The 24774-nt window shown below is 52.4% G+C and overlaps 49 non-coding genes across 49 annotated transcripts; all 49 read left to right on the top strand.

Annotated features, from left to right (window-relative positions):
• The first annotated feature begins 408 nt into the window (after window positions 1-408).
• On the top strand, window positions 409-481 carry trnam-cau. Its single transcript has one exon. It is a non-coding gene; the product is annotated as a tRNA-Met (tRNA).
• A 201-nt stretch (window positions 482-682) lies between these two features.
• trnam-cau lies at window positions 683-755 on the top strand. Its single transcript has one exon. It is a non-coding gene; the product is annotated as a tRNA-Met (tRNA).
• Window positions 756-955: 200 nt separating this feature from the next.
• On the top strand, window positions 956-1029 carry trnam-cau. The gene has a single exon. It is a non-coding gene; the product is annotated as a tRNA-Met (tRNA).
• Window positions 1030-1776: 747 nt separating this feature from the next.
• On the top strand, window positions 1777-1849 carry trnam-cau. The gene has a single exon. It is a non-coding gene; the product is annotated as a tRNA-Met (tRNA).
• Window positions 1850-2049: 200 nt separating this feature from the next.
• Window positions 2050-2122, top strand: trnam-cau. The gene has a single exon. It is a non-coding gene; the product is annotated as a tRNA-Met (tRNA).
• Window positions 2123-2323: 201 nt separating this feature from the next.
• Window positions 2324-2396, top strand: trnam-cau. The gene has a single exon. It is a non-coding gene; the product is annotated as a tRNA-Met (tRNA).
• Window positions 2397-2874: 478 nt separating this feature from the next.
• trnam-cau lies at window positions 2875-2947 on the top strand. The gene has a single exon. It is a non-coding gene; the product is annotated as a tRNA-Met (tRNA).
• A 201-nt stretch (window positions 2948-3148) lies between these two features.
• Window positions 3149-3221, top strand: trnam-cau. The gene has a single exon. It is a non-coding gene; the product is annotated as a tRNA-Met (tRNA).
• Window positions 3222-3421: 200 nt separating this feature from the next.
• On the top strand, window positions 3422-3494 carry trnam-cau. The gene has a single exon. It is a non-coding gene; the product is annotated as a tRNA-Met (tRNA).
• Window positions 3495-3967: 473 nt separating this feature from the next.
• On the top strand, window positions 3968-4040 carry trnam-cau. Its single transcript has one exon. It is a non-coding gene; the product is annotated as a tRNA-Met (tRNA).
• Window positions 4041-4241: 201 nt separating this feature from the next.
• trnam-cau lies at window positions 4242-4314 on the top strand. The gene has a single exon. It is a non-coding gene; the product is annotated as a tRNA-Met (tRNA).
• Window positions 4315-4515: 201 nt separating this feature from the next.
• trnam-cau lies at window positions 4516-4588 on the top strand. The gene has a single exon. It is a non-coding gene; the product is annotated as a tRNA-Met (tRNA).
• Window positions 4589-4789: 201 nt separating this feature from the next.
• On the top strand, window positions 4790-4862 carry trnam-cau. The gene has a single exon. It is a non-coding gene; the product is annotated as a tRNA-Met (tRNA).
• Window positions 4863-5063: 201 nt separating this feature from the next.
• trnam-cau lies at window positions 5064-5136 on the top strand. Its single transcript has one exon. It is a non-coding gene; the product is annotated as a tRNA-Met (tRNA).
• Window positions 5137-5337: 201 nt separating this feature from the next.
• On the top strand, window positions 5338-5410 carry trnam-cau. The gene has a single exon. It is a non-coding gene; the product is annotated as a tRNA-Met (tRNA).
• A 1004-nt stretch (window positions 5411-6414) lies between these two features.
• Window positions 6415-6487, top strand: trnam-cau. Its single transcript has one exon. It is a non-coding gene; the product is annotated as a tRNA-Met (tRNA).
• Window positions 6488-7511: 1024 nt separating this feature from the next.
• On the top strand, window positions 7512-7585 carry trnam-cau. The gene has a single exon. It is a non-coding gene; the product is annotated as a tRNA-Met (tRNA).
• Window positions 7586-7784: 199 nt separating this feature from the next.
• trnam-cau lies at window positions 7785-7857 on the top strand. Its single transcript has one exon. It is a non-coding gene; the product is annotated as a tRNA-Met (tRNA).
• A 747-nt stretch (window positions 7858-8604) lies between these two features.
• trnam-cau lies at window positions 8605-8677 on the top strand. Its single transcript has one exon. It is a non-coding gene; the product is annotated as a tRNA-Met (tRNA).
• Window positions 8678-8878: 201 nt separating this feature from the next.
• On the top strand, window positions 8879-8951 carry trnam-cau. Its single transcript has one exon. It is a non-coding gene; the product is annotated as a tRNA-Met (tRNA).
• Window positions 8952-10249: 1298 nt separating this feature from the next.
• On the top strand, window positions 10250-10322 carry trnam-cau. The gene has a single exon. It is a non-coding gene; the product is annotated as a tRNA-Met (tRNA).
• A 201-nt stretch (window positions 10323-10523) lies between these two features.
• trnam-cau lies at window positions 10524-10596 on the top strand. The gene has a single exon. It is a non-coding gene; the product is annotated as a tRNA-Met (tRNA).
• Window positions 10597-11402: 806 nt separating this feature from the next.
• trnam-cau lies at window positions 11403-11475 on the top strand. The gene has a single exon. It is a non-coding gene; the product is annotated as a tRNA-Met (tRNA).
• Window positions 11476-11676: 201 nt separating this feature from the next.
• trnam-cau lies at window positions 11677-11749 on the top strand. The gene has a single exon. It is a non-coding gene; the product is annotated as a tRNA-Met (tRNA).
• A 201-nt stretch (window positions 11750-11950) lies between these two features.
• Window positions 11951-12023, top strand: trnam-cau. Its single transcript has one exon. It is a non-coding gene; the product is annotated as a tRNA-Met (tRNA).
• A 747-nt stretch (window positions 12024-12770) lies between these two features.
• trnam-cau lies at window positions 12771-12843 on the top strand. Its single transcript has one exon. It is a non-coding gene; the product is annotated as a tRNA-Met (tRNA).
• A 201-nt stretch (window positions 12844-13044) lies between these two features.
• Window positions 13045-13117, top strand: trnam-cau. The gene has a single exon. It is a non-coding gene; the product is annotated as a tRNA-Met (tRNA).
• Window positions 13118-13318: 201 nt separating this feature from the next.
• On the top strand, window positions 13319-13391 carry trnam-cau. Its single transcript has one exon. It is a non-coding gene; the product is annotated as a tRNA-Met (tRNA).
• Window positions 13392-14140: 749 nt separating this feature from the next.
• On the top strand, window positions 14141-14214 carry trnam-cau. Its single transcript has one exon. It is a non-coding gene; the product is annotated as a tRNA-Met (tRNA).
• A 201-nt stretch (window positions 14215-14415) lies between these two features.
• On the top strand, window positions 14416-14489 carry trnam-cau. Its single transcript has one exon. It is a non-coding gene; the product is annotated as a tRNA-Met (tRNA).
• Window positions 14490-14690: 201 nt separating this feature from the next.
• On the top strand, window positions 14691-14763 carry trnam-cau. Its single transcript has one exon. It is a non-coding gene; the product is annotated as a tRNA-Met (tRNA).
• A 201-nt stretch (window positions 14764-14964) lies between these two features.
• Window positions 14965-15037, top strand: trnam-cau. Its single transcript has one exon. It is a non-coding gene; the product is annotated as a tRNA-Met (tRNA).
• A 201-nt stretch (window positions 15038-15238) lies between these two features.
• trnam-cau lies at window positions 15239-15311 on the top strand. The gene has a single exon. It is a non-coding gene; the product is annotated as a tRNA-Met (tRNA).
• A 746-nt stretch (window positions 15312-16057) lies between these two features.
• Window positions 16058-16130, top strand: trnam-cau. Its single transcript has one exon. It is a non-coding gene; the product is annotated as a tRNA-Met (tRNA).
• A 474-nt stretch (window positions 16131-16604) lies between these two features.
• Window positions 16605-16677, top strand: trnam-cau. Its single transcript has one exon. It is a non-coding gene; the product is annotated as a tRNA-Met (tRNA).
• Window positions 16678-17152: 475 nt separating this feature from the next.
• On the top strand, window positions 17153-17225 carry trnam-cau. Its single transcript has one exon. It is a non-coding gene; the product is annotated as a tRNA-Met (tRNA).
• A 473-nt stretch (window positions 17226-17698) lies between these two features.
• On the top strand, window positions 17699-17771 carry trnam-cau. Its single transcript has one exon. It is a non-coding gene; the product is annotated as a tRNA-Met (tRNA).
• A 475-nt stretch (window positions 17772-18246) lies between these two features.
• On the top strand, window positions 18247-18319 carry trnam-cau. Its single transcript has one exon. It is a non-coding gene; the product is annotated as a tRNA-Met (tRNA).
• Window positions 18320-18517: 198 nt separating this feature from the next.
• On the top strand, window positions 18518-18590 carry trnam-cau. Its single transcript has one exon. It is a non-coding gene; the product is annotated as a tRNA-Met (tRNA).
• A 201-nt stretch (window positions 18591-18791) lies between these two features.
• trnam-cau lies at window positions 18792-18864 on the top strand. Its single transcript has one exon. It is a non-coding gene; the product is annotated as a tRNA-Met (tRNA).
• Window positions 18865-19339: 475 nt separating this feature from the next.
• Window positions 19340-19412, top strand: trnam-cau. Its single transcript has one exon. It is a non-coding gene; the product is annotated as a tRNA-Met (tRNA).
• Window positions 19413-19885: 473 nt separating this feature from the next.
• Window positions 19886-19958, top strand: trnam-cau. The gene has a single exon. It is a non-coding gene; the product is annotated as a tRNA-Met (tRNA).
• A 475-nt stretch (window positions 19959-20433) lies between these two features.
• trnam-cau lies at window positions 20434-20506 on the top strand. Its single transcript has one exon. It is a non-coding gene; the product is annotated as a tRNA-Met (tRNA).
• A 199-nt stretch (window positions 20507-20705) lies between these two features.
• Window positions 20706-20778, top strand: trnam-cau. The gene has a single exon. It is a non-coding gene; the product is annotated as a tRNA-Met (tRNA).
• Window positions 20779-21253: 475 nt separating this feature from the next.
• trnam-cau lies at window positions 21254-21326 on the top strand. The gene has a single exon. It is a non-coding gene; the product is annotated as a tRNA-Met (tRNA).
• Window positions 21327-21526: 200 nt separating this feature from the next.
• On the top strand, window positions 21527-21599 carry trnam-cau. The gene has a single exon. It is a non-coding gene; the product is annotated as a tRNA-Met (tRNA).
• A 475-nt stretch (window positions 21600-22074) lies between these two features.
• On the top strand, window positions 22075-22147 carry trnam-cau. Its single transcript has one exon. It is a non-coding gene; the product is annotated as a tRNA-Met (tRNA).
• Window positions 22148-23169: 1022 nt separating this feature from the next.
• On the top strand, window positions 23170-23242 carry trnam-cau. The gene has a single exon. It is a non-coding gene; the product is annotated as a tRNA-Met (tRNA).
• A 475-nt stretch (window positions 23243-23717) lies between these two features.
• On the top strand, window positions 23718-23790 carry trnam-cau. Its single transcript has one exon. It is a non-coding gene; the product is annotated as a tRNA-Met (tRNA).
• Window positions 23791-24774: the final 984 nt, after the last annotated feature.

The following is a 24774-nucleotide window of genomic DNA, read 5'->3' as shown; positions in this document are numbered from 1 at the left end:
GGTGTTTGTAGCTTGTGATCTAAAGACAGCTACCGGACAATGCTTTTTTTTTTCGCCGATACTTGGCAAGCCCTCTAGCACCGTTTCCACAGCACCTGCTGACCTGGGTGCAGTGAGGGCCACAGCCATGCAGCATGCCTCGTTGGCGCAGTAGGCAGCGCGTCAGTCTCATAATCTGAAGGTCGTGAGTTGCAGCCTCACACGGGGCAGGTATTTTAGAAAAAGTAGGACATTGTCACATCTGTTTCAAAATGGAATGGACGCACGGCAGAGGGTGTTTGTAGCTGGTGATCTAAAGACAGCTACCGGTCAATGCTTTTTTTTTCGCCGATACTTGGCAAGCCCTCTAGCACCGTTTCCACAGCACCTGCTGACCTGGGTGCGGTGAGGGCCACAGCCATGCAGCATGCCTCGTTGGCGCAGTAGGCAGCGCGTCAGTCTCATAATCTGAAGGTCGTGAGTTCGAGCCTCACACGGGGCAGGTAATTTAGAAAAAGTAGGACATTTGTCACATCTGTTTCAAAATGGAATGGACGCACGGCAGAGGGTGTTTGTAGCTGGTGATCTAAAGACAGCTACCGGACAATGCTTTTTTTTTTCGCCGATACTTGGCAAGCCCTCTAGCACCGTTTCCACAGCACCTGCTGACCTGGGTGCGGTGAGGGCCACAGCCATGCAGCATGCCTCGTTGGCGCAGTAGGCAGCGCGTCAGTCTCATAATCTGAAGGTCGTGAGTTCGAGCCTCACACGGGTCAGGTATTTTAGAAAAAGTAGGACATTGTCACATCTGTTTCAAAATGGAATGGACGCACGGCAGAGGGTGTTTGTAGCTGGTGATCTTCAGCCAGCTACCGGAAAATGCTTTTTTTTTCCGCCGATACTTGGCAAGCCCTCTAGCACCGTTTCCACAGCACCTGCTGACCTGGGTGCGGTGAGGGCCACCGCCATGCAGCATGCCTCGTTGGCGCAGTAGGCAGCGCGTCAGTCTCATAATCTGAAGGTCGTGAGTTGCGAGCCTCACACGGGGCAGGTATTTTAGAAAAAGTAGGACATTGTCACATCTGTTTCAAAATGGAATGGACGCACGGCAGAGGGTGTTTGTAGCTGGTGATCTAAAGACAGCTACCGGACAATGCTTTTTTTTTTTCGCCGATACTTGGCAAGCCCTCTAGCACCGTTTCCACAGCACCTGCTGACCTGGGTGCGGTGAGGGCCACAGCCATGCAGCATGCCTCGTTGGCGCAGTAGGCAGCGCGTCAGTCTCATAATCTGAAGGTCGTGAGTTGCAGCCTCACACGGGGCAGGTATTTTAGAAAAAGTAGGACATTGTCACATCTGTTTCAAAATGGAATGGACGCACGGCAGAGGGTGTTTGTAGCTTGTGATCTAAAGACAGCTACCGGACAATGCTTTTTTTTTTCGCCGATACTTGGCAAGCCCTCTAGCACCGTTTCCACAGCACCTGCTGACCTGGGTGCGGTGAGGGCCACAGCCATGCAGCATGCCTCGTTGGCGCAGTAGGCAGCGCGTCAGTCTCATAATCTGAAGGTCGTGAGTTGCAGCCTCACACGGGGCAGGTATTTTAGAAAAAGTAGGACATTGTCACATCTGTTTCAAAATGGAATGGACGCACGGCAGAGGGTGTTTGTAGCTGGTGATCTAAAGACAGCTACCGGTCAATGCTTTTTTTTTTCGCCGATACTTGGCAAGCCCTCTAGCACCGTTTCCACAGCACCTGCTGACCTGGGTGCGGTGAGGGCCACAGCCATGCAGCATGCCTCGTTGGCGCAGTAGGCAGCGCGTCAGTCTCATAATCTGAAGGTCGTGAGTTCGAGCCTCACACGGGGCAGGTATTTTAGAAAAAGTAGGACATTGTCACATCTGTTTCAAAATGGAATGGACGCACGGCAGAGGGTGTTTGTAGCTGGTGATCTAAAGACAGCTACCGGACAATGCTTTTTTTTTTCGCCGATACTTGGCAAGCCCTCTAGCACCGTTTCCACAGCACCTGCTGACCTGGGTGCGGTGAGGGCCACAGCCATGCAGCATGCCTCGTTGGCGCAGTAGGCAGCGCGTCAGTCTCATAATCTGAAGGTCGTGAGTTCGAGCCTCACACGGGGCAGGTATTTTAGAAAAAGTAGGACATTGTCACATCTGTTTCAAAATGGAATGGACGCACGGCAGAGGGTGTTTGTAGCTGGTGATCTAAAGACAGCTACCGGACAATGCTTTTTTTTTTTCGCCGATACTTGGCAAGCCCTCTAGCACCGTTTCCACAGCACCTGCTGACCTGGGTGCGGTGAGGGCCACAGCCATGCAGCATGCCTCGTTGGCGCAGTAGGCAGCGCGTCAGTCTCATAATCTGAAGGTCGTGAGTTCGAGCCTCACACGGGGCAGGTATTTTAGAAAAAGTAGGACATTGTCACATCTGTTTCAAAATGGAATGGACGCACGGCAGAGGGTGTTTGTAGCTGGTGATCTTCAGCCAGCTACCGGACAATGCTTTTTTTTTTTCGCTGATACTTGGCAAGCCCTCTAGCACCGTTTCCACAGCACCTGCTGACGTGGGTGCGGTGAGGGCCACAGCCATGCAGCATGCCTCGTTGGCGCAGTAGGCAGCGCGTCAGTCTCATAATCTGAAGGTCGTGAGTTGCAGCCTCACACGGGGCAGGTATTTTAGAAAAAGTAGGACATTGTCACATCTGTTTCAAAATGGAATGGACGCACGGCAGAGGGTGTTTGTAGCTGGTGATCTAAAGACAGCTACCGGACAATGCTGCACCTTTTTCCCTCTCGATACCTGGCAAGCCCTCTAGCACCGTTTCCACAGCACCTGCTGACCTGGGTGCGGTGAGGGCCACAGCCATGCAGCATGCCTCGTTGGCGCAGTAGGCAGCGCGTCAGTCTCATAATCTGAAGGTCGTGAGTTCGAGCCTCACACGGGGCAGGTATTTTAGAAAAAGTAGGACATTGTCACATCTGTTTCAAAATGGAATGGACGCACGGCAGAGGGTGTTTGTAGCTGGTGATCTTCAGCCAGCTACCGGACAATGCTTTTTTTTTTTCGCTGATACTTGGCAAGCCCTCTAGCACCGTTTCCACAGCACCTGCTGACCTGGGTGCGGTGAGGGCCACAGCCATGCAGCATGCCTCGTTGGCGCAGTAGGCAGCGCGTCAGTCTCATAATCTGAAGGTCGTGAGTTCGAGCCTCACACGGGGCAGGTATTTTAGAAAAAGTAGGACATTGTCACATCTGTTTCAAAATGGAATGGACGCACGGCAGAGGGTGTTTGTAGCTGGTGATCTAAAGACAGCTACCGGACAATGCTTTTTTTTTTCGCCGATACTTGGCAAGCCCTCTAGCACCGTTTCCACAGCACCTGCTGACCTGGGTGCGGTGAGGGCCACAGCCATGCAGCATGCCTCGTTGGCGCAGTAGGCAGCGCGTCAGTCTCATAATCTGAAGGTCGTGAGTTCGAGCCTCACACGGGGCAGGTATTTTAGAAAAAGTAGGACATTGTCACATCTGTTTCAAAATGGAATGGACGCACGGCAGAGGGTGTTTGTAGCTGGTGATCTAAAGACAGCTACCGGGCTGCGCCTTTTTCCCTCTCGATACCTGGCAAGCCCTCTAGCACCGTTTCCACAGCACCTGCTGACCTGGGTGCGGTGAGGGCCACAGCCATGCAGCATGCCTCGTTGGCGCAGTAGGCAGCGCGTCAGTCTCATAATCTGAAGGTCGTGAGTTGCAGCCTCACACGGGGCAGGTATTTTAGAAAAAGTAGGACATTGTCACATCTGTTTCAAAATGGAATGGACGCACGGCAGAGGGTGTTTGTAGCTTGTGATCTAAAGACAGCTACCGGACAATGCTTTTTTTTTTTCGCCGATACTTGGCAAGCCCTCTAGCACCGTTTCCACAGCACCTGCTGACCTGGGTGCGGTGAGGGCCACAGCCATGCAGCATGCCTCGTTGGCGCAGTAGGCAGCGCGTCAGTCTCATAATCTGAAGGTCGTGAGTTCGAGCCTCACACGGGGCAGGTATTTTAGAAAATGTAGGACATTGTCACATCTGTTTCAAAATGGAATGGACGCACGGCAGAGGGTGTTTGTAGCTTGTGATCTAAAGACAGCTACCGGACAATGCTTTTTTTTTTTCGCCGATACTTGGCAAGCCCTCTAGCACCGTTTCCACAGCACCTGCTGACCTGGGTGCGGTGAGGGCCACAGCCATGCAGCATGCCTCGTTGGCGCAGTAGGCAGCGCGTCAGTCTCATAATCTGAAGGTCGTGAGTTCGAGCCTCACACGGGGCAGGTATTTTAGAAAAAGTAGGACATTGTCACATCTGTTTCAAAATGGAATGGACGCACGGCAGAGGGTGTTTGTAGCTTGTGATCTAAAGACAGCTACCGGACAATGCTTTTTTTTTTTCGCCGATACTTGGCAAGCCCTCTAGCACCGTTTCCACAGCACCTGCTGACCTGGGTGCGGTGAGGGCCACAGCCATGCAGCATGCCTCGTTGGCGCAGTAGGCAGCGCGTCAGTCTCATAATCTGAAGGTCGTGAGTTCGAGCCTCACACGGGGCAGGTATTTTAGAAAAAGTAGGACATTGTCACATCTGTTTCAAAATGGAATGGACGCACGGCAGAGGGTGTTTGTAGCTTGTGATCTAAAGACAGCTACCGGACAATGCTTTTTTTTTTTCGCCGATACTTGGCAAGCCCTCTAGCACCGTTTCCACAGCACCTGCTGACCTGGGTGCGGTGAGGGCCACAGCCATGCAGCATGCCTCGTTGGCGCAGTAGGCAGCGCGTCAGTCTCATAATCTGAAGGTCGTGAGTTCGAGCCTCACACGGGGCAGGTATTTTAGAAAAAGTAGGACATTGTCACATCTGTTTCAAAATGGAATGGACGCACGGCAGAGGGTGTTTGTAGCTGGTGATCTTCAGCCAGCTACCGGACAATGCTTTTTTTTTTTCGCCGATACTTGGCAAGCCCTCTAGCACCGTTTCCACAGCACCTGCTGACCTGGGTGCGGTGAGGGCCACAGCCATGCAGCATGCCTCGTTGGCGCAGTAGGCAGCGCGTCAGTCTCATAATCTGAAGGTCGTGAGTTCGAGCCTCACACGGGGCAGGTATTTTAGAAAAAGTAGGACATTGTCACATCTGTTTCAAAATGGAATGGACGCACGGCAGAGGGTGTTTGTAGCTTGTGATCTAAAGACAGCTACCGGACAATGCTTTTTTTTTTTCGCCGATACTTGGCAAGCCCTCTAGCACCGTTTCCACAGCACCTGCTGACCTGGGTGCGGTGAGGGCCACAGCCATGCAGCATGCCTCGTTGGCGCAGTAGGCAGCGCGTCAGTCTCATAATCTGAAGGTCGTGAGTTCGAGCCTCACACGGGGCAGGTATTTTAGAAAAAGTAGGACATTGTCACATCTGTTTCAAAATGGAATGGACGCACGGCAGAGGGTGTTTGTAGCTGGTGATCTTCAGCCAGCTACCGGACAATGCTTTTTTTTTTTCGCCGATACTTGGCAAGCCCTCTAGCACCGTTTCCACAGCACCTGCTGACCTGGGTGCGGTGAGGGCCACAGCCATGCAGCATGCCTCGTTGGCGCAGTAGGCAGCGCGTCAGTCTCATAATCTGAAGGTCGTGAGTTGCAGCCTCACACGGGGCAGGTATTTTAGAAAAAGTAGGACATTGTCACATCTGTTTCAAAATGGAATGGACGCACGGCAGAGGGTGTTTGTAGCTTGTGATCTTCAGCCAGCTACCGGACAATGCTTTTTTTTTTTCGCTCGATACTTGGCAAGCCCTCTAGCACCGTTTCCACAGCACCTGCTGACCTGGGTGCGGTGAGGGCCACAGCCATGCAGCATGCCTCGTTGGCGCAGTAGGCAGCGCGTCAGTCTCATAATCTGAAGGTCGTGAGTTGCAGCCTCACACGGGGCAGGTATTTTAGAAAAAGTAGGACATTGTCACATCTGTTTCAAAATGGAATGGACGCACGGCAGAGGGTGTTTGTAGCTTGTGATCTAAAGACAGCTACCGGACAATGCTTTTTTTTTTTCGCCGATACTTGGCAAGCCCTCTAGCACCGTTTCCACAGCACCTGCTGACCTGGGTGCGGTGAGGGCCACAGCCATGCAGCATGCCTCGTTGGCGCAGTAGGCAGCGCGTCAGTCTCATAATCTGAAGGTCGTGAGTTGCAGCCTCACACGGGGCAGGTATTTTAGAAAAAGTAGGACATTGTCACATCTGTTTCAAAATGGAATGGACGCACGGCAGAGGGTGTTTGTAGCTGGTGATCTAAAGACAGCTACCGGGGCATACTTGGCAAGCCCTCTAGCACCGTTTCCACAGCACCTGCTGACCTGGGTGCGGTGAGGGCCACAGCCATGCAGCATGCCTCGTTGGCGCAGTAGGCAGCGCGTCAGTCTCATAATCTGAAGGTCGTGAGTTCGAGCCTCACACGGGGCAGGTATTTTAGAAAAAGTAGGACATTGTCACATCTGTTTCAAAATGGAATGGACGCACGGCAGAGGGTGTTTGTAGCTGGTGATCTAAAGACAGCTACCGGACAATGCTTTTTTTTTTTCGCTGATACTTGGCAAGCCCTCTAGCACCGTTTCCACAGCACCTGCTGACGTGGGTGCGGTGAGGGCCACAGCCATGCAGCATGCCTCGTTGGCGCAGTAGGCAGCGCGTCAGTCTCATAATCTGAAGGTCGTGAGTTGCAGCCTCACACGGGGCAGGTATTTTAGAAAAAGTAGGACATTGTCACATCTGTTTCAAAATGGAATGGACGCACGGCAGAGGGTGTTTGTAGCTGGTGATCTTCAGCCAGCTACCGGACAATGCTTTTTTTTTTTCGCCGATACTTGGCAAGCCCTCTAGCACCGTTTCCACAGCACCTGCTGACCTGGGTGCGGTGAGGGCCACAGCCATGCAGCATGCCTCGTTGGCGCAGTAGGCAGCGCGTCAGTCTCATAATCTGAAGGTCGTGAGTTGCAGCCTCACACGGGGCAGGTATTTTAGAAAATGTAGGACATTGTCACATCTGTTTCAAAATGGAATGGACGCACGGCAGAGGGTGTTTGTAGCTTGTGATCTAAAGACAGCTACCGGACAATGCTTTTTTTTTTTCTCTCGATACCTGGCAAGCCCTCTAGCACCGTTTCCACAGCACCTGCTGACCTGGGTGCGGTGAGGGCCACAGCCATGCAGCATGCCTCGTTGGCGCAGTAGGCAGCGCGTCAGTCTCATAATCTGAAGGTCGTGAGTTGCAGCCTCACACGGGGCAGGTATTTTAGAAAAAGTAGGACATTGTCACATCTGTTTCAAAATGGAATGGACGCACGGCAGAGGGTGTTTGTAGCTTGTGATCTAAAGACAGCTACCGGACAATGCTTTTTTTTTTTCGCCGATACTTGGCAAGCCCTCTAGCACCGTTTCCACAGCACCTGCTGACGTGGGTGCGGTGAGGGCCACAGCCATGCAGCATGCCTCGTTGGCGCAGTAGGCAGCGCGTCAGTCTCATAATCTGAAGGTCGTGAGTTGCGAGCCTCACACGGGGCAGGTATTTTAGAAAAAGTAGGACATTGTCACATCTGTTTCAAAATGGAATGGACGCACGGCAGAGGGTGTTTGTAGCTGGTGATCTAAAGACAGCTACCGGACTGCTTTTTTTTCCCTCTCGATACCTGGCAAGCCCTCTAGCACCGTTTCCACAGCACCTGCTGACCTGGGTGCGGTGAGGGCCACAGCCATGCAGCATGCCTCGTTGGCGCAGTAGGCAGCGCGTCAGTCTCATAATCTGAAGGTCGTGAGTTCGAGCCTCACACGGGGCAGGTATTTTAGAAAAAGTAGGACATTGTCACATCTGTTTCAAAATGGAATGGACGCACGGCAGAGGGTGTTTGTAGCTTGTGATCTAAAGACAGCTACCGGACAATGCTTTTTTTTTTTCGCCGATACTTGGCAAGCCCTCTAGCACCGTTTCCACAGCACCTGCTGACCTGGGTGCGGTGAGGGCCACAGCCATGCAGCATGCCTCGTTGGCGCAGTAGGCAGCGCGTCAGTCTCATAATCTGAAGGTCGTGAGTTGCAGCCTCACACGGGGCAGGTATTTTAGAAAAAGTAGGACATTGTCACATCTGTTTCAAAATGGAATGGACGCACGGCAGAGGGTGTTTGTAGCTTGTGATCTAAAGACAGCTACCGGACAATGCTTTTTTTTTTTCGCCGATACTTGGCAAGCCCTCTAGCACCGTTTCCACAGCACCTGCTGACGTGGGTGCGGTGAGGGCCACAGCCATGCAGCATGCCTCGTTGGCGCAGTAGGCAGCGCGTCAGTCTCATAATCTGAAGGTCGTGAGTTGCAGCCTCACACGGGGCAGGTATTTTAGAAAAAGTAGGACATTGTCACATCTGTTTCAAAATGGAATGGACGCACGGCAGAGGGTGTTTGTAGCTGGTGATCTAAAGACAGCTACCGGGCTGCTTTTTTTTCCCTCTCGATACCTGGCAAGCCCTCTAGCACCGTTTCCACAGCACCTGCTGACCTGGGTGCGGTGAGGGCCACAGCCATGCAGCATGCCTCGTTGGCGCAGTAGGCAGCGCGTCAGTCTCATAATCTGAAGGTCGTGAGTTCGAGCCTCACACGGGGCAGGTATTTTAGAAAAAGTAGGACATTGTCACATCTGTTTCAAAATGGAATGGACGCACGGCAGAGGGTGTTTGTAGCTTGTGATCTAAAGACAGCTACCGGACAATGCTTTTTTTTTTTCGCCGATACTTGGCAAGCCCTCTAGCACCGTTTCCACAGCACCTGCTGACCTGGGTGCGGTGAGGGCCACAGCCATGCAGCATGCCTCGTTGGCGCAGTAGGCAGCGCGTCAGTCTCATAATCTGAAGGTCGTGAGTTCGAGCCTCACACGGGGCAGGTATTTTAGAAAAAGTAGGACATTGTCACATCTGTTTCAAAATGGAATGGACGCACGGCAGAGGGTGTTTGTAGCTGGTGATCTTCAGCCAGCTACCGGACAATGCTTTTTTTTTTTCGCCGATACTTGGCAAGCCCTCTAGCACCGTTTCCACAGCACCTGCTGACCTGGGTGCGGTGAGGGCCACAGCCATGCAGCATGCCTCGTTGGCGCAGTAGGCAGCGCGTCAGTCTCATAATCTGAAGGTCGTGAGTTGCAGCCTCACACGGGGCAGGTATTTTAGAAAAAGTAGGACATTGTCACATCTGTTTCAAAATGGAATGGACGCACGGCAGAGGGTGTTTGTAGCTTGTGATCTAAAGACAGCTACCGGACAATGCTTTTTTTTTTTCGCTCGATACTTGGCAAGCCCTCTAGCACCGTTTCCACAGCACCTGCTGACCTGGGTGCGGTGAGGGCCACAGCCATGCAGCATGCCTCGTTGGCGCAGTAGGCAGCGCGTCAGTCTCATAATCTGAAGGTCGTGAGTTGCAGCCTCACACGGGGCAGGTATTTTAGAAAAAGTAGGACATTGTCACATCTGTTTCAAAATGGAATGGACGCACGGCAGAGGGTGTTTGTAGCTTGTGATCTAAAGACAGCTACCGGACAATGCTTTTTTTTTTTCGCCGATACTTGGCAAGCCCTCTAGCACCGTTTCCACAGCACCTGCTGACCTGGGTGCGGTGAGGGCCACAGCCATGCAGCATGCCTCGTTGGCGCAGTAGGCAGCGCGTCAGTCTCATAATCTGAAGGTCGTGAGTTGCAGCCTCACACGGGGCAGGTATTTTAGAAAAAGTAGGACATTGTCACATCTGTTTCAAAATGGAATGGACGCACGGCAGAGGGTGTTTGTAGCTTGTGATCTAAAGACAGCTACCGGACAATGCTTTTTTTTTTTCGCCGATACTTGGCAAGCCCTCTAGCACCGTTTCCACAGCACCTGCTGACCTGGGTGCGGTGAGGGCCACAGCCATGCAGCATGCCTCGTTGGCGCAGTAGGCAGCGCGTCAGTCTCATAATCTGAAGGTCGTGAGTTGCAGCCTCACACGGGGCAGGTATTTTAGAAAAAGTAGGACATTGTCACATCTGTTTCAAAATGGAATGGACGCACGGCAGAGGGTGTTTGTAGCTGGTGATCTAAAGACAGCTACCGGGCAATGCTTTTTTTTCCCTCTCGATACCTGGCAAGCCCTCTAGCACCGTTTCCACAGCACCTGCTGACCTGGGTGCGGTGAGGGCCACAGCCATGCAGCATGCCTCGTTGGCGCAGTAGGCAGCGCGTCAGTCTCATAATCTGAAGGTCGTGAGTTCGAGCCTCACACGGGGCAGGTATTTTAGAAAAAGTAGGACATTGTCACATCTGTTTCAAAATGGAATGGACGCACGGCAGAGGGTGTTTGTAGCTTGTGATCTAAAGACAGCTACCGGACAATGCTTTTTTTTTTTCGCCGATACTTGGCAAGCCCTCTAGCACCGTTTCCACAGCACCTGCTGACCTGGGTGCGGTGAGGGCCACAGCCATGCAGCATGCCTCGTTGGCGCAGTAGGCAGCGCGTCAGTCTCATAATCTGAAGGTCGTGAGTTCGAGCCTCACACGGGGCAGGTATTTTAGAAAAAGTAGGACATTGTCACATCTGTTTCAAAATGGAATGGACAGGTATTTTAGAAAACAATGCTTTTTTTAGGCAGTAGGACATTGTCACATCTGTTTCACGGCAGAGGGTGTTTGTAGCTGGTGATCTTCAGCCAGCTACCGGACAATGCTTTTTTTTTTTCGCCGATACTTGGCAAGCCCTCTAGCACCGTTTCCACAGCACCTGCTGACCTGGGTGCGGTGAGGGCCACAGCCATGCAGCATGCCTCGTTGGCGCAGTAGGCAGCGCGTCAGTCTCATAATCTGAAGGTCGTGAGTTGCAGCCTCACACGGGGCAGGTATTTTAGAAAATGTAGGACATTGTCACATCTGTTTCAAAATGGAATGGACGCACGGCAGAGGGTGTTTGTAGCTGGTGATCTTCAGCCAGCTACCGGACAATGCTTTTTTTTTTTCTCTCGATACTTGGCAAGCCCTCTAGCACCGTTTCCACAGCACCTGCTGACCTGGGTGCGGTGAGGGCCACAGCCATGCAGCATGCCTCGTTGGCGCAGTAGGCAGCGCGTCAGTCTCATAATCTGAAGGTCGTGAGTTGCAGCCTCACACGGGGCAGGTATTTTAGAAAAAGTAGGACATTGTCACATCTGTTTCAAAATGGAATGGACGCACGGCAGAGGGTGTTTGTAGCTGGTGATCTTCAGCCAGCTACCGGACAATGCTTTTTTTTTTTCGCTCGATACTTGGCAAGCCCTCTAGCACCGTTTCCACAGCACCTGCTGACCTGGGTGCGGTGAGGGCCACAGCCATGCAGCATGCCTCGTTGGCGCAGTAGGCAGCGCGTCAGTCTCATAATCTGAAGGTCGTGAGTTCGAGCCTCACACGGGGCAGGTATTTTAGAAAAAGTAGGACATTGTCACATCTGTTTCAAAATGGAATGGACGCACGGCAGAGGGTGTTTGTAGCTTGTGATCTAAAGACAGCTACCGGACAATGCTTTTTTTTTTTCGCCGATACTTGGCAAGCCCTCTAGCACCGTTTCCACAGCACCTGCTGACCTGGGTGCGGTGAGGGCCACAGCCATGCAGCATGCCTCGTTGGCGCAGTAGGCAGCGCGTCAGTCTCATAATCTGAAGGTCGTGAGTTCGAGCCTCACACGGGGCAGGTATTTTAGAAAAAGTAGGACATTGTCACATCTGTTTCAAAATGGAATGGACGCACGGCAGAGGGTGTTTGTAGCTGGTGATCTTCAGCCAGCTACCGGACAATGCTTTTTTTTTTTCGCCGATACTTGGCAAGCCCTCTAGCACCGTTTCCACAGCACCTGCTGACCTGGGTGCGGTGAGGGCCACAGCCATGCAGCATGCCTCGTTGGCGCAGTAGGCAGCGCGTCAGTCTCATAATCTGAAGGTCGTGAGTTCGAGCCTCACACGGGGCAGGTATTTTAGAAAAAGTAGGACATTGTCACATCTGTTTCAAAATGGAATGGACGCACGGCAGAGGGTGTTTGTAGCTGGTGATCTAAAGAAAGCTACCGGACAATGCTTTTTTTTTTTCGCCGATACTTGGCAAGCCCTCTAGCACCGTTTCCACAGCACCTGCTGACCTGGGTGCGGTGAGGGCCACAGCCATGCAGCATGCCTCGTTGGCGCAGTAGGCAGCGCGTCAGTCTCATAATCTGAAGGTCGTGAGTTGCAGCCTCACACGGGGCAGGTATTTTAGAAAAAGTAGGACATTGTCACATCTGTTTCAAAATGGAATGGACGCACGGCAGAGGGTGTTTGTAGCTGGTGATCTAAAGACAGCTACCGGACAATGCTTTTTTTTTTTCGCCGATACTTGGCAAGCCCTCTAGCACCGTTTCCACAGCACCTGCTGACCTGGGTGCGGTGAGGGCCACAGCCATGCAGCATGCCTCGTTGGCGCAGTAGGCAGCGCGTCAGTCTCATAATCTGAAGGTCGTGAGTTGCAGCCTCACACGGGGCAGGTATTTTAGAAAAAGTAGGACATTGTCACATCTGTTTCAAAATGGAATGGACGCACGGCAGAGGGTGTTTGTAGCTGGTGATCTAAAGACAGCTACCGGGCTGCGCCTTTTTCCCTCTCGATACTTGGCAAGCCCTCTAGCACCGTTTCCACAGCACCTGCTGACCTGGGTGCGGTGAGGGCCACAGCCATGCAGCATGCCTCGTTGGCGCAGTAGGCAGCGCGTCAGTCTCATAATCTGAAGGTCGTGAGTTCGAGCCTCACACGGGGCAGGTATTTTAGAAAAAGTAGGACATTGTCACATCTGTTTCAAAATGGAATGGACGCACGGCAGAGGGTGTTTGTAGCTGGTGATCTTCAGCCAGCTACCGGACAATGCTTTTTTTTTTTCGCCGATACTTGGCAAGCCCTCTAGCACCGTTTCCACAGCACCTGCTGACCTGGGTGCGGTGAGGGCCACAGCCATGCAGCATGCCTCGTTGGCGCAGTAGGCAGCGCGTCAGTCTCATAATCTGAAGGTCGTGAGTTCGAGCCTCACACGGGGCAGGTATTTTAGAAAAAGTAGGACATTGTCACATCTGTTTCAAAATGGAATGGACGCACGGCAGAGGGTGTTTGTAGCTTGTGATCTAAAGACAGCTACCGGACAATGCTTTTTTTTTTTCGCCGATACTTGGCAAGCCCTCTAGCACCGTTTCCACAGCACCTGCTGACCTGGGTGCGGTGAGGGCCACAGCCATGCAGCATGCCTCGTTGGCGCAGTAGGCAGCGCGTCAGTCTCATAATCTGAAGGTCGTGAGTTCGAGCCTCACACGGGGCAGGTATTTTAGAAAAAGTAGGACATTGTCACATCTGTTTCAAAATGGAATGGACGCACGGCAGAGGGTGTTTGTAGCTGGTGATCTAAAGACAGCTACCGGACAATGCTTTTTTTTTTTCGCCGATACTTGGCAAGCCCTCTAGCACCGTTTCCACAGCACCTGCTGACCTGGGTGCGGTGAGGGCCACAGCCATGCAGCATGCCTCGTTGGCGCAGTAGGCAGCGCGTCAGTCTCATAATCTGAAGGTCGTGAGTTGCAGCCTCACACGGGGCAGGTATTTTAGAAAAAGTAGGACATTGTCACATCTGTTTCAAAATGGAATGGACGCACGGCAGAGGGTGTTTGTAGCTGGTGATCTAAAGACAGCTACCGGACAATGCTTTTTTTTTTTCGCCGATACTTGGCAAGCCCTCTAGCACCGTTTCCACAGCACCTGCTGACCTGGGTGCGGTGAGGGCCACAGCCATGCAGCATGCCTCGTTGGCGCAGTAGGCAGCGCGTCAGTCTCATAATCTGAAGGTCGTGAGTTGCAGCCTCACACGGGGCAGGTATTTTAGAAAAAGTAGGACATTGTCACATCTGTTTCAAAATGGAATGGACGCACGGCAGAGGGTGTTTGTAGCTGGTGATCTTCAGCCAGCTACCGGACAATGCTTTTTTTTTTTCGCCGATACTTGGCAAGCCCTCTAGCACCGTTTCCACAGCACCTGCTGACCTGGGTGCGGTGAGGGCCACAGCCATGCAGCATGCCTCGTTGGCGCAGTAGGCAGCGCGTCAGTCTCATAATCTGAAGGTCGTGAGTTCGCAGCCTCACACGGGGCAGGTATTTTAGAAAAAGTAGGACATTGTCACATCTGTTTCAAAATGGAATGGACGCACGGCAGAGGGTGTTTGTAGCTTGTGATCTAAAGACAGCTACCGGACAATGCTTTTTTTTTTTCGCCGATACTTGGCAAGCCCTCTAGCACCGTTTCCACAGCACCTGCTGACCTGGGTGCGGTGAGGGCCACAGCCATGCAGCATGCCTCGTTGGCGCAGTAGGCAGCGCGTCAGTCTCATAATCTGAAGGTCGTGAGTTCGCAGCCTCACACGGGGCAGGTATTTTAGAAAAAGTAGGACATTGTCACATCTGTTTCAAAATGGAATGGACGCACGGCAGAGGGTGTTTGTAGCTGGTGATCTTCAGCCAGCTACCGGACAATGCTTTTTTTTTTTCGCCGATACTTGGCAAGCCCTCTAGCACCGTTTCCACAGCACCTGCTGACCTGGGTGCGGTGAGGGCCACAGCCATGCAGCATGCCTCGTTGGCGCAGTAGGCAGCGCGTCAGTCTCATAATCTGAAGGTCGTGAGTTCGAGCCTCACACGGGGCAGGTATTTTAGAAAAAGTAGGACATTGTCACATCTGTTTCAAAATGGAATGGACGCACGGCAGAGGGTGTTTGTAGCTGGTGATCTAAAGACAGCTACCGGACAATGCTTTTTTTTTTTCGCCGATACTTGGCAAGCCCTCTAGCACCGTTTCCACAGCACCTGCTGACCTGGGTGCGGTGAGGGCCACAGCCATGCAGCATGCCTCGTTGGCGCAGTAGGCAGCGCGTCAGTCTCATAATCTGAAGGTCGTGAGTTCGAGCCTCACACGGGGCAGGTATTTTAGAAAAAGTAGGACATTGTCACATCTGTTTCAAAATGGAATGGACGCACGGCAGAGGGTGTTTGTAGCTGGTGATCTTCAGCCAGCTACCGGACAATGCTTTTTTTTTTTCGCCGATACTTGGCAAGCCCTCTAGCACCGTTTCCACAGCACCTGCTGACCTGGGTGCGGTGAGGGCCACAGCCATGCAGCATGCCTCGTTGGCGCAGTAGGCAGCGCGTCAGTCTCATAATCTGAAGGTCGTGAGTTCGAGCCTCACACGGGGCAGGTATTTTAGAAAAAGTAGGACATTGTCACATCTGTTTCAAAATGGAATGGACGCACGGCAGAGGGTGTTTGTAGCTGGTGATCTAAAGACAGCTACCGGACTGCGCCTTTTTCCCTCTCGATACTTGGCAAGCCCTCTAGCACCGTTTCCACAGCACCTGCTGACCTGGGTGCGGTGAGGGCCACAGCCATGCAGCATGCCTCGTTGGCGCAGTAGGCAGCGCGTCAGTCTCATAATCTGAAGGTCGTGAGTTGCAGCCTCACACGGGGCAGGTATTTTAGAAAAAGTAGGACATTGTCACATCTGTTTCAAAATGGAATGGACGCACGGCAGAGGGTGTTTGTAGCTGGTGATCTAAAGACAGCTACCGGACAATGCGCCTTTTTTTTCGCGATACTTGGCAAGCCCTCTAGCACCGTTTCCACAGCACCTGCTGACCTGGGTGCGGTGAGGGCCACAGCCATGCAGCATGCCTCGTTGGCGCAGTAGGCAGCGCGTCAGTCTCATAATCTGAAGGTCGTGAGTTGCAGCCTCACACGGGGCAGGTATTTTAGAAAAAGTAGGACATTGTCACATCTGTTTCAAAATGGAATGGACGCACGGCAGAGGGTGTTTGTAGCTTGTGATCTAAAGACAGCTACCGGACAATGCTTTTTTTTTTTCGCCGATACTTGGCAAGCCCTCTAGCACCGTTTCCACAGCACCTGCTGACCTGGGTGCGGTGAGGGCCACAGCCATGCAGCATGCCTCGTTGGCGCAGTAGGCAGCGCGTCAGTCTCATAATCTGAAGGTCGTGAGTTCGAGCCTCACACGGGGCAGGTATTTTAGAAAAAGTAGGACATTGTCACATCTGTTTCAAAATGGAATGGACGCACGGCAGAGGGTGTTTGTAGCTGGTGATCTAAAGACAGCTACCGGACAATGCTTTTTTTTTTTCTCGATACCTGGCAAGCCCTCTAGCACCGTTTCCACAGCACCTGCTGACGTGGGTGCGGTGAGGGCCACAGCCATGCAGCATGCCTCGTTGGCGCAGTAGGCAGCGCGTCAGTCTCATAATCTGAAGGTCGTGAGTTGCAGCCTCACACGGGGCAGGTATTTTAGAAAAAGTAGGACATTGTCACATCTGTTTCAAAATGGAATGGACGCACGGCAGAGGGTGTTTGTAGCTTGTGATCTAAAGACAGCTACCGGACAATGCTTTTTTTTTTTCGCCGATACTTGGCAAGCCCTCTAGCACCGTTTCCACAGCACCTGCTGACCTGGGTGCGGTGAGGGCCACAGCCATGCAGCATGCCTCGTTGGCGCAGTAGGCAGCGCGTCAGTCTCATAATCTGAAGGTCGTGAGTTCGAGCCTCACACGGGGCAGGTATTTTAGAAAAAGTAGGACATTGTCACATCTGTTTCAAAATGGAATGGACGCACGGCAGAGGGTGTTTGTAGCTTGTGATCTAAAGACAGCTACCGGACAATGCTTTTTTTTTTTCGCCGATACTTGGCAAGCCCTCTAGCACCGTTTCCACAGCACCTGCTGACGTGGGTGCGGTGAGGGCCACAGCCATGCAGCATGCCTCGTTGGCGCAGTAGGCAGCGCGTCAGTCTCATAATCTGAAGGTCGTGAGTTGCAGCCTCACACGGGGCAGGTATTTTAGAAAAAGTAGGACATTGTCACATCTGTTTCAAAATGGAATGGACGCACGGCAGAGGGTGTTTGTAGCTGGTGATCTTCAGCCAGCTACCGGACAATGCTTTTTTTTTTTCGCTGATACTTGGCAAGCCCTCTAGCACCGTTTCCACAGCACCTGCTGACGTGGGTGCGGTGAGGGCCACAGCCATGCAGCATGCCTCGTTGGCGCAGTAGGCAGCGCGTCAGTCTCATAATCTGAAGGTCGTGAGTTCGAGCCTCACACGGGGCAGGTATTTTAGAAAAAGTAGGACATTGTCACATCTGTTTCAAAATGGAATGGACGCACGGCAGAGGGTGTTTGTAGCTGGTGATCTAAAGACAGCTACCGGACTGCTTTTTTTTCCCTCTCGATACCTGGCAAGCCCTCTAGCACCGTTTCCACAGCACCTGCTGACCTGGGTGCGGTGAGGGCCACAGCCATGCAGCATGCCTCGTTGGCGCAGTAGGCAGCGCGTCAGTCTCATAATCTGAAGGTCGTGAGTTGCAGCCTCACACGGGGCAGGTATTTTAGAAAAAGTAGGACATTGTCACATCTGTTTCAAAATGGAATGGACGCACGGCAGAGGGTGTTTGTAGCTTGTGATCTAAAGACAGCTACCGGACAATGCTTTTTTTTTTTCGCCGATACTTGGCAAGCCCTCTAGCACCGTTTCCACAGCACCTGCTGACCTGGGTGCGGTGAGGGCCACAGCCATGCAGCATGCCTCGTTGGCGCAGTAGGCAGCGCGTCAGTCTCATAATCTGAAGGTCGTGAGTTCGAGCCTCACACGGGGCAGGTATTTTAGAAAATGTAGGACATTGTCACATCTGTTTCAAAATGGAATGGACGCACGGCAGAGGGTGTTTGTAGCTTGTGATCTAAAGACAGCTACCGGACAATGCTTTTTTTTTTTCGCCGATACTTGGCAAGCCCTCTAGCACCGTTTCCACAGCACCTGCTGACGTGGGTGCGGTGAGGGCCACAGCCATGCAGCATGCCTCGTTGGCGCAGTAGGCAGCGCGTCAGTCTCATAATCTGAAGGTCGTGAGTTGCAGCCTCACACGGGGCAGGTATTTTAGAAAAAGTAGGACATTGTCACATCTGTTTCAAAATGGAATGGACGCACGGCAGAGGGTGTTTGTAGCTGGTGATCTTCAGCCAGCTACCGGACAATGCTTTTTTTTTTTCGCTGATACTTGGCAAGCCCTCTAGCACCGTTTCCACAGCACCTGCTGACGTGGGTGCGGTGAGGGCCACAGCCATGCAGCATGCCTCGTTGGCGCAGTAGGCAGCGCGTCAGTCTCATAATCTGAAGGTCGTGAGTTCGAGCCTCACACGGGGCAGGTATTTTAGAAAAAGTAGGACATTGTCACATCTGTTTCAAAATGGAATGGACGCACGGCAGAGGGTGTTTGTAGCTGGTGATCTAAAGACAGCTACCGGCTGCACCTTTTTCCCTCTCGATACCTGGCAAGCCCTCTAGCACCGTTTCCACAGCACCTGCTGACCTGGGTGCGGTGAGGGCCACAGCCATGCAGCATGCCTCGTTGGCGCAGTAGGCAGCGCGTCAGTCTCATAATCTGAAGGTCGTGAGTTCGAGCCTCACACGGGGCAGGTATTTTAGAAAAAGTAGGACATTGTCACATCTGTTTCAAAATGGAATGGACGCACGGCAGAGGGTGTTTGTAGCTTGTGATCTAAAGACAGCTACCGGACAATGCTTTTTTTTTTTCGCCGATACTTGGCAAGCCCTCTAGCACCGTTTCCACAGCACCTGCTGACCTGGGTGCGGTGAGGGCCACAGCCATGCAGCATGCCTCGTTGGCGCAGTAGGCAGCGCGTCAGTCTCATAATCTGAAGGTCGTGAGTTCGAGCCTCACACGGGGCAGGTATTTTAGAAAAAGTAGGACATTGTCACATCTGTTTCAAAATGGAATGGACGCACGGCAGAGGGTGTTTGTAGCTTGTGATCTAAAGACAGCTACCGGACAATGCTTTTTTTTTTTCGCCGATACTTGGCAAGCCCTCTAGCACCGTTTCCACAGCACCTGCTGACCTGGGTGCGGTGAGGGCCACAGCCATGCAGCATGCCTCGTTGGCGCAGTAGGCAGCGCGTCAGTCTCATAATCTGAAGGTCGTGAGTTGCAGCCTCACACGGGGCAGGTATTTTAGAAAAAGTAGGACATTGTCACATCTGTTTCAAAATGGAATGGACGCACGGCAGAGGGTGTTTGTAGCTGGTGATCTTCAGCCAGCTACCGGACAATGCTTTTTTTTTTTCGCCGATACTTGGCAAGCCCTCTAGCACCGTTTCCACAGCACCTGCTGACCTGGGTGCGGTGAGGGCCACAGCCATGCAGCATGCCTCGTTGGCGCAGTAGGCAGCGCGTCAGTCTCATAATCTGAAGGTCGTGAGTTCGAGCCTCACACGGGGCAGGTATTTTAGAAAAAGTAGGACATTGTCACATCTGTTTCAAAATGGAATGGACGCACGGCAGAGGGTGTTTGTAGCTGGTGATCTAAAGACAGCTACCGGGCTGCGCCTTTTTCCCTCTCGATACCTGGCAAGCCCTCTAGCACCGTTTCCACAGCACCTGCTGACGTGGGTGCGGTGAGGGCCACAGCCATGCAGCATGCCTCGTTGGCGCAGTAGGCAGCGCGTCAGTCTCATAATCTGAAGGTCGTGAGTTGCAGCCTCACACGGGGCAGGTATTTTAGAAAAAGTAGGACATTGTCACATCTGTTTCAAAATGGAATGGACGCACGGCAGAGGGTGTTTGTAGCTTGTGATCTAAAGACAGCTACCGGACAATGCTTTTTTTTTTTCGCCGATACTTGACAAGCCCTCTAGCACCGTTTCCACAGCACCTGCTGACCTGGGTGCGGTGAGGGCCACAGCCATGCAGCATGCCTCGTTGGCGCAGTAGGCAGCGCGTCAGTCTCATAATCTGAAGGTCGTGAGTTCGAGCCTCACACGGGGCAGGTATTTTAGAAAAAGTAGGACATTGTCACATCTGTTTCAAAATGGAATGGACGCACGGCAGAGGGTGTTTGTAGCTTGTGATCTAAAGACAGCTACCGGACAATGCTTTTTTTTTTTCGCCGATACTTGGCAAGCCCTCTAGCACCGTTTCCACAGCACCTGCTGACGTGGGTGCGGTGAGGGCCACAGCCATGCAGCATGCCTCGTTGGCGCAGTAGGCAGCGCGTCAGTCTCATAATCTGAAGGTCGTGAGTTGCAGCCTCACACGGGGCAGGTATTTTAGAAAATGTAGGACATTGTCACATCTGTTTCAAAATGGAATGGACGCACGGCAGAGGGTGTTTGTAGCTGGTGATCTTCAGCCAGCTACCGGACAATGCTTTTTTTTTTTCGCTGATACTTGGCAAGCCCTCTAGCACCGTTTCCACAGCACCTGCTGACGTGGGTGCGGTGAGGGCCACAGCCATGCAGCATGCCTCGTTGGCGCAGTAGGCAGCGCGTCAGTCTCATAATCTGAAGGTCGTGAGTTCGAGCCTCACACGGGGCAGGTATTTTAGAAAAAGTAGGACATTGTCACATCTGTTTCAAAATGGAATGGACGCACGGCAGAGGGTGTTTGTAGCTGGTGATCTAAAGACAGCTACCGGACTGCTTTTTTTTCCCTCTCGATACCTGGCAAGCCCTCTAGCACCGTTTCCACAGCACCTGCTGACCTGGGTGCGGTGAGGGCCACAGCCATGCAGCATGCCTCGTTGGCGCAGTAGGCAGCGCGTCAGTCTCATAATCTGAAGGTCGTGAGTTCGAGCCTCACACGGGGCAGGTATTTTAGAAAAAGTAGGACATTGTCACATCTGTTTCAAAATGGAATGGACGCACGGCAGAGGGTGTTTGTAGCTTGTGATCTAAAGACAGCTACCGGACAATGCTTTTTTTTTTTCGCCGATACTTGGCAAGCCCTCTAGCACCGTTTCCACAGCACCTGCTGACGTGGGTGCGGTGAGGGCCACAGCCATGCAGCATGCCTCGTTGGCGCAGTAGGCAGCGCGTCAGTCTCATAATCTGAAGGTCGTGAGTTGCAGCCTCACACGGGGCAGGTATTTTAGAAAAAGTAGGACATTGTCACATCTGTTTCAAAATGGAATGGACGCACGGCAGAGGGTGTTTGTAGCTGGTGATCTTCAGCCAGCTACCGGACAATGCTTTTTTTTTTTCGCCGATACTTGGCAAGCCCTCTAGCACCGTTTCCACAGCACCTGCTGACCTGGGTGCGGTGAGGGCCACAGCCATGCAGCATGCCTCGTTGGCGCAGTAGGCAGCGCGTCAGTCTCATAATCTGAAGGTCGTGAGTTCGAGCCTCACACGGGGCAGGTATTTTAGAAAAAGTAGGACATTGTCACATCTGTTTCAAAATGGAATGGACGCACGGCAGAGGGTGTTTGTAGCTGGTGATCTAAAGACAGCTACCGGACAATGCTTTTTTTTTTTCTCGATACTTGGCAAGCCCTCTAGCACCGTTTCCACAGCACCTGCTGACCTGGGTGCGGTGAGGGCCACAGCCATGCAGCATGCCTCGTTGGCGCAGTAGGCAGCGCGTCAGTCTCATAATCTGAAGGTCGTGAGTTCGAGCCTCACACGGGGCAGGTATTTTAGAAAAAGTAGGACATTGTCACATCTGTTTCAAAATGGAATGGACGCACGGCAGAGGGTGTTTGTAGCTTGTGATCTAAAGACAGCTACCGGACAATGCTTTTTTTTTTTCGCCGATACTTGGCAAGCCCTCTAGCACCGTTTCCACAGCACCTGCTGACGTGGGTGCGGTGAGGGCCACAGCCATGCAGCATGCCTCGTTGGCGCAGTAGGCAGCGCGTCAGTCTCATAATCTGAAGGTCGTGAGTTGCAGCCTCACACGGGGCAGGTATTTTAGAAAATGTAGGACATTGTCACATCTGTTTCAAAATGGAATGGACGCACGGCAGAGGGTGTTTGTAGCTGGTGATCTTCAGCCAGCTACCGGACAATGCTTTTTTTTTTTCGCCGATACTTGGCAAGCCCTCTAGCACCGTTTCCACAGCACCTGCTGACCTGGGTGCGGTGAGGGCCACAGCCATGCAGCATGCCTCGTTGGCGCAGTAGGCAGCGCGTCAGTCTCATAATCTGAAGGTCGTGAGTTCGAGCCTCACACGGGGCAGGTATTTTAGAAAAAGTAGGACATTGTCACATCTGTTTCAAAATGGAATGGACGCACGGCAGAGGGTGTTTGTAGCTGGTGATCTTCAGCCAGCTACCGGACAATGCTTTTTTTTTTTCGCCGATACTTGGCAAGCCCTCTAGCACCGTTTCCACAGCACCTGCTGACCTGGGTGCGGTGAGGGCCACAGCCATGCAGCATGCCTCGTTGGCGCAGTAGGCAGCGCGTCAGTCTCATAATCTGAAGGTCGTGAGTTGCAGCCTCACACGGGGCAGGTATTTTAGAAAAAGTAGGACATTGTCACATCTGTTTCAAAATGGAATGGACGCACGGCAGAGGGTGTTTGTAGCTTGTGATCTTCAGCCAGCTACCGGACAATGCTTTTTTTTTCCCTCTCGATACCTGGCAAGCCCTCTAGCACCGTTTCCACAGCACCTGCTGACCTGGGTGCGGTGAGGGCCACAGCCATGCAGCATGCCTCGTTGGCGCAGTAGGCAGCGCGTCAGTCTCATAATCTGAAGGTCGTGAGTTGCAGCCTCACACGGGGCAGGTATTTTAGAAAAAGTAGGACATTGTCACATCTGTTTCAAAATGGAATGGACGCACGGCAGAGGGTGTTTGTAGCTGGTGATCTAAAGACAGCTACCGGACAATGCTTTTTTTTTTCGCGATACTTGGCAAGCCCTCTAGCACCGTTTCCACAGCACCTGCTGACGTGGGTGCGGTGAGGGCCACAGCCATGCAGCATGCCTCGTTGGCGCAGTAGGCAGCGCGTCAGTCTCATAATCTGAAGGTCGTGAGTTGCAGCCTCACACGGGGCAGGTATTTTAGAAAAAGTAGGACATTGTCACATCTGTTTCAAAATGGAATGGACGCACGGCAGAGGGTGTTTGTAGCTGGTGATCTAAAGACAGCTACCGGACAATGCTTTTTTTTTTTCGCCGATACTTGGCAAGCCCTCTAGCACCGTTTCCACAGCACCTGCTGACGTGGGTGCGGTGAGGGCCACAGCCATGCAGCATGCCTCGTTGGCGCAGTAGGCAGCGCGTCAGTCTCATAATCTGAAGGTCGTGAGTTCGAGCCTCACACGGGGCAGGTATTTTAGAAAAAGTAGGACATTGTCACATCTGTTTCAAAATGGAATGGACGCACGGCAGAGGGTGTTTGTAGCTGGTGATCTAAAGACAGCTACCGGGCAATGCGCCTTTTTCCCTCTCGATACTTGGCAAGCCCTCTAGCACCGTTTCCACAGCACCTGCTGACCTGGGTGCGGTGAGGGCCACAGCCATGCAGCATGCCTCGTTGGCGCAGTAGGCAGCGCGTCAGTCTCATAATCTGAAGGTCGTGAGTTGCAGCCTCACACGGGGCAGGTATTTTAGAAAAAGTAGGACATTGTCACATCTGTTTCAAAATGGAATGGACGCACGGCAGAGGGTGTTTGTAGCTGGTGATCTAAAGACAGCTACCGGACAATGCTTTTTTTTTTTCGCCGATACTTGGCAAGCCCTCTAGCACCGTTTCCACAGCACCTGCTGACCTGGGTGCGGTGAGGGCCACAGCCATGCAGCATGCCTCGTTGGCGCAGTAGGCAGCGCGTCAGTCTCATAATCTGAAGGTCGTGAGTTCGAGCCTCACACGGGGCAGGTATTTTAGAAAAAGTAGGACATTGTCACATCTGTTTCAAAATGGAATGGACGCACGGCAGAGGGTGTTTGTAGCTTGTGATCTAAAGACAGCTACCGGACAATGCTTTTTTTTTTTCGCCGATACTTGGCAAGCCCTCTAGCACCGTTTCCACAGCACCTGCTGACGTGGGTGCGGTGAGGGCCACAGCCATGCAGCATGCCTCGTTGGCGCAGTAGGCAGCGCGTCAGTCTCATAATCTGAAGGTCGTGAGTTGCAGCCTCACACGGGGCAGGTATTTTAGAAAAAGTAGGACATTGTCACATCTGTTTCAAAATGGAATGGACGCACGGCAGAGGGTGTTTGTAGCTGGTGATCTTCAGCCAGCTACCGGACAATGCTTTTTTTTTTTCGCTGATACTTGGCAAGCCCTCTAGCACCGTTTCCACAGCACCTGCTGACGTGGGTGCGGTGAGGGCCACAGCCATGCAGCATGCCTCGTTGGCGCAGTAGGCAGCGCGTCAGTCTCATAATCTGAAGGTCGTGAGTTGCAGCCTCACACGGGGCAGGTATTTTAGAAAAAGTAGGACATTGTCACATCTGTTTCAAAATGGAATGGACGCACGGCAGAGGGTGTTTGTAGCTGGTGATCTAAAGACAGCTACCGGGCTGCGCCTTTTTCCCTCTCGATACTTGGCAAGCCCTCTAGCACCGTTTCCACAGCACCTGCTGACCTGGGTGCGGTGAGGGCCACAGCCATGCAGCATGCCTCGTTGGCGCAGTAGGCAGCGCGTCAGTCTCATAATCTGAAGGTCGTGAGTTGCAGCCTCACACGGGGCAGGTATTTTAGAAAAAGTAGGACATTGTCACATCTGTTTCAAAATGGAATGGACGCACGGCAGAGGGTGTTTGTAGCTTGTGATCTAAAGACAGCTACCGGACAATGCTTTTTTTTTTTCGCCGATACTTGGCAAGCCCTCTAGCACCGTTTCCACAGCACCTGC

Source organism: Hypomesus transpacificus, chromosome 9, assembly GCF_021917145.1.
Source record: "Hypomesus transpacificus isolate Combined female chromosome 9, fHypTra1, whole genome shotgun sequence".
Taxonomy (NCBI): Eukaryota; Metazoa; Chordata; class Actinopteri; order Osmeriformes; family Osmeridae; genus Hypomesus; species Hypomesus transpacificus.
This window is presented reverse-complemented; position numbering and strand designations above follow the sequence as displayed.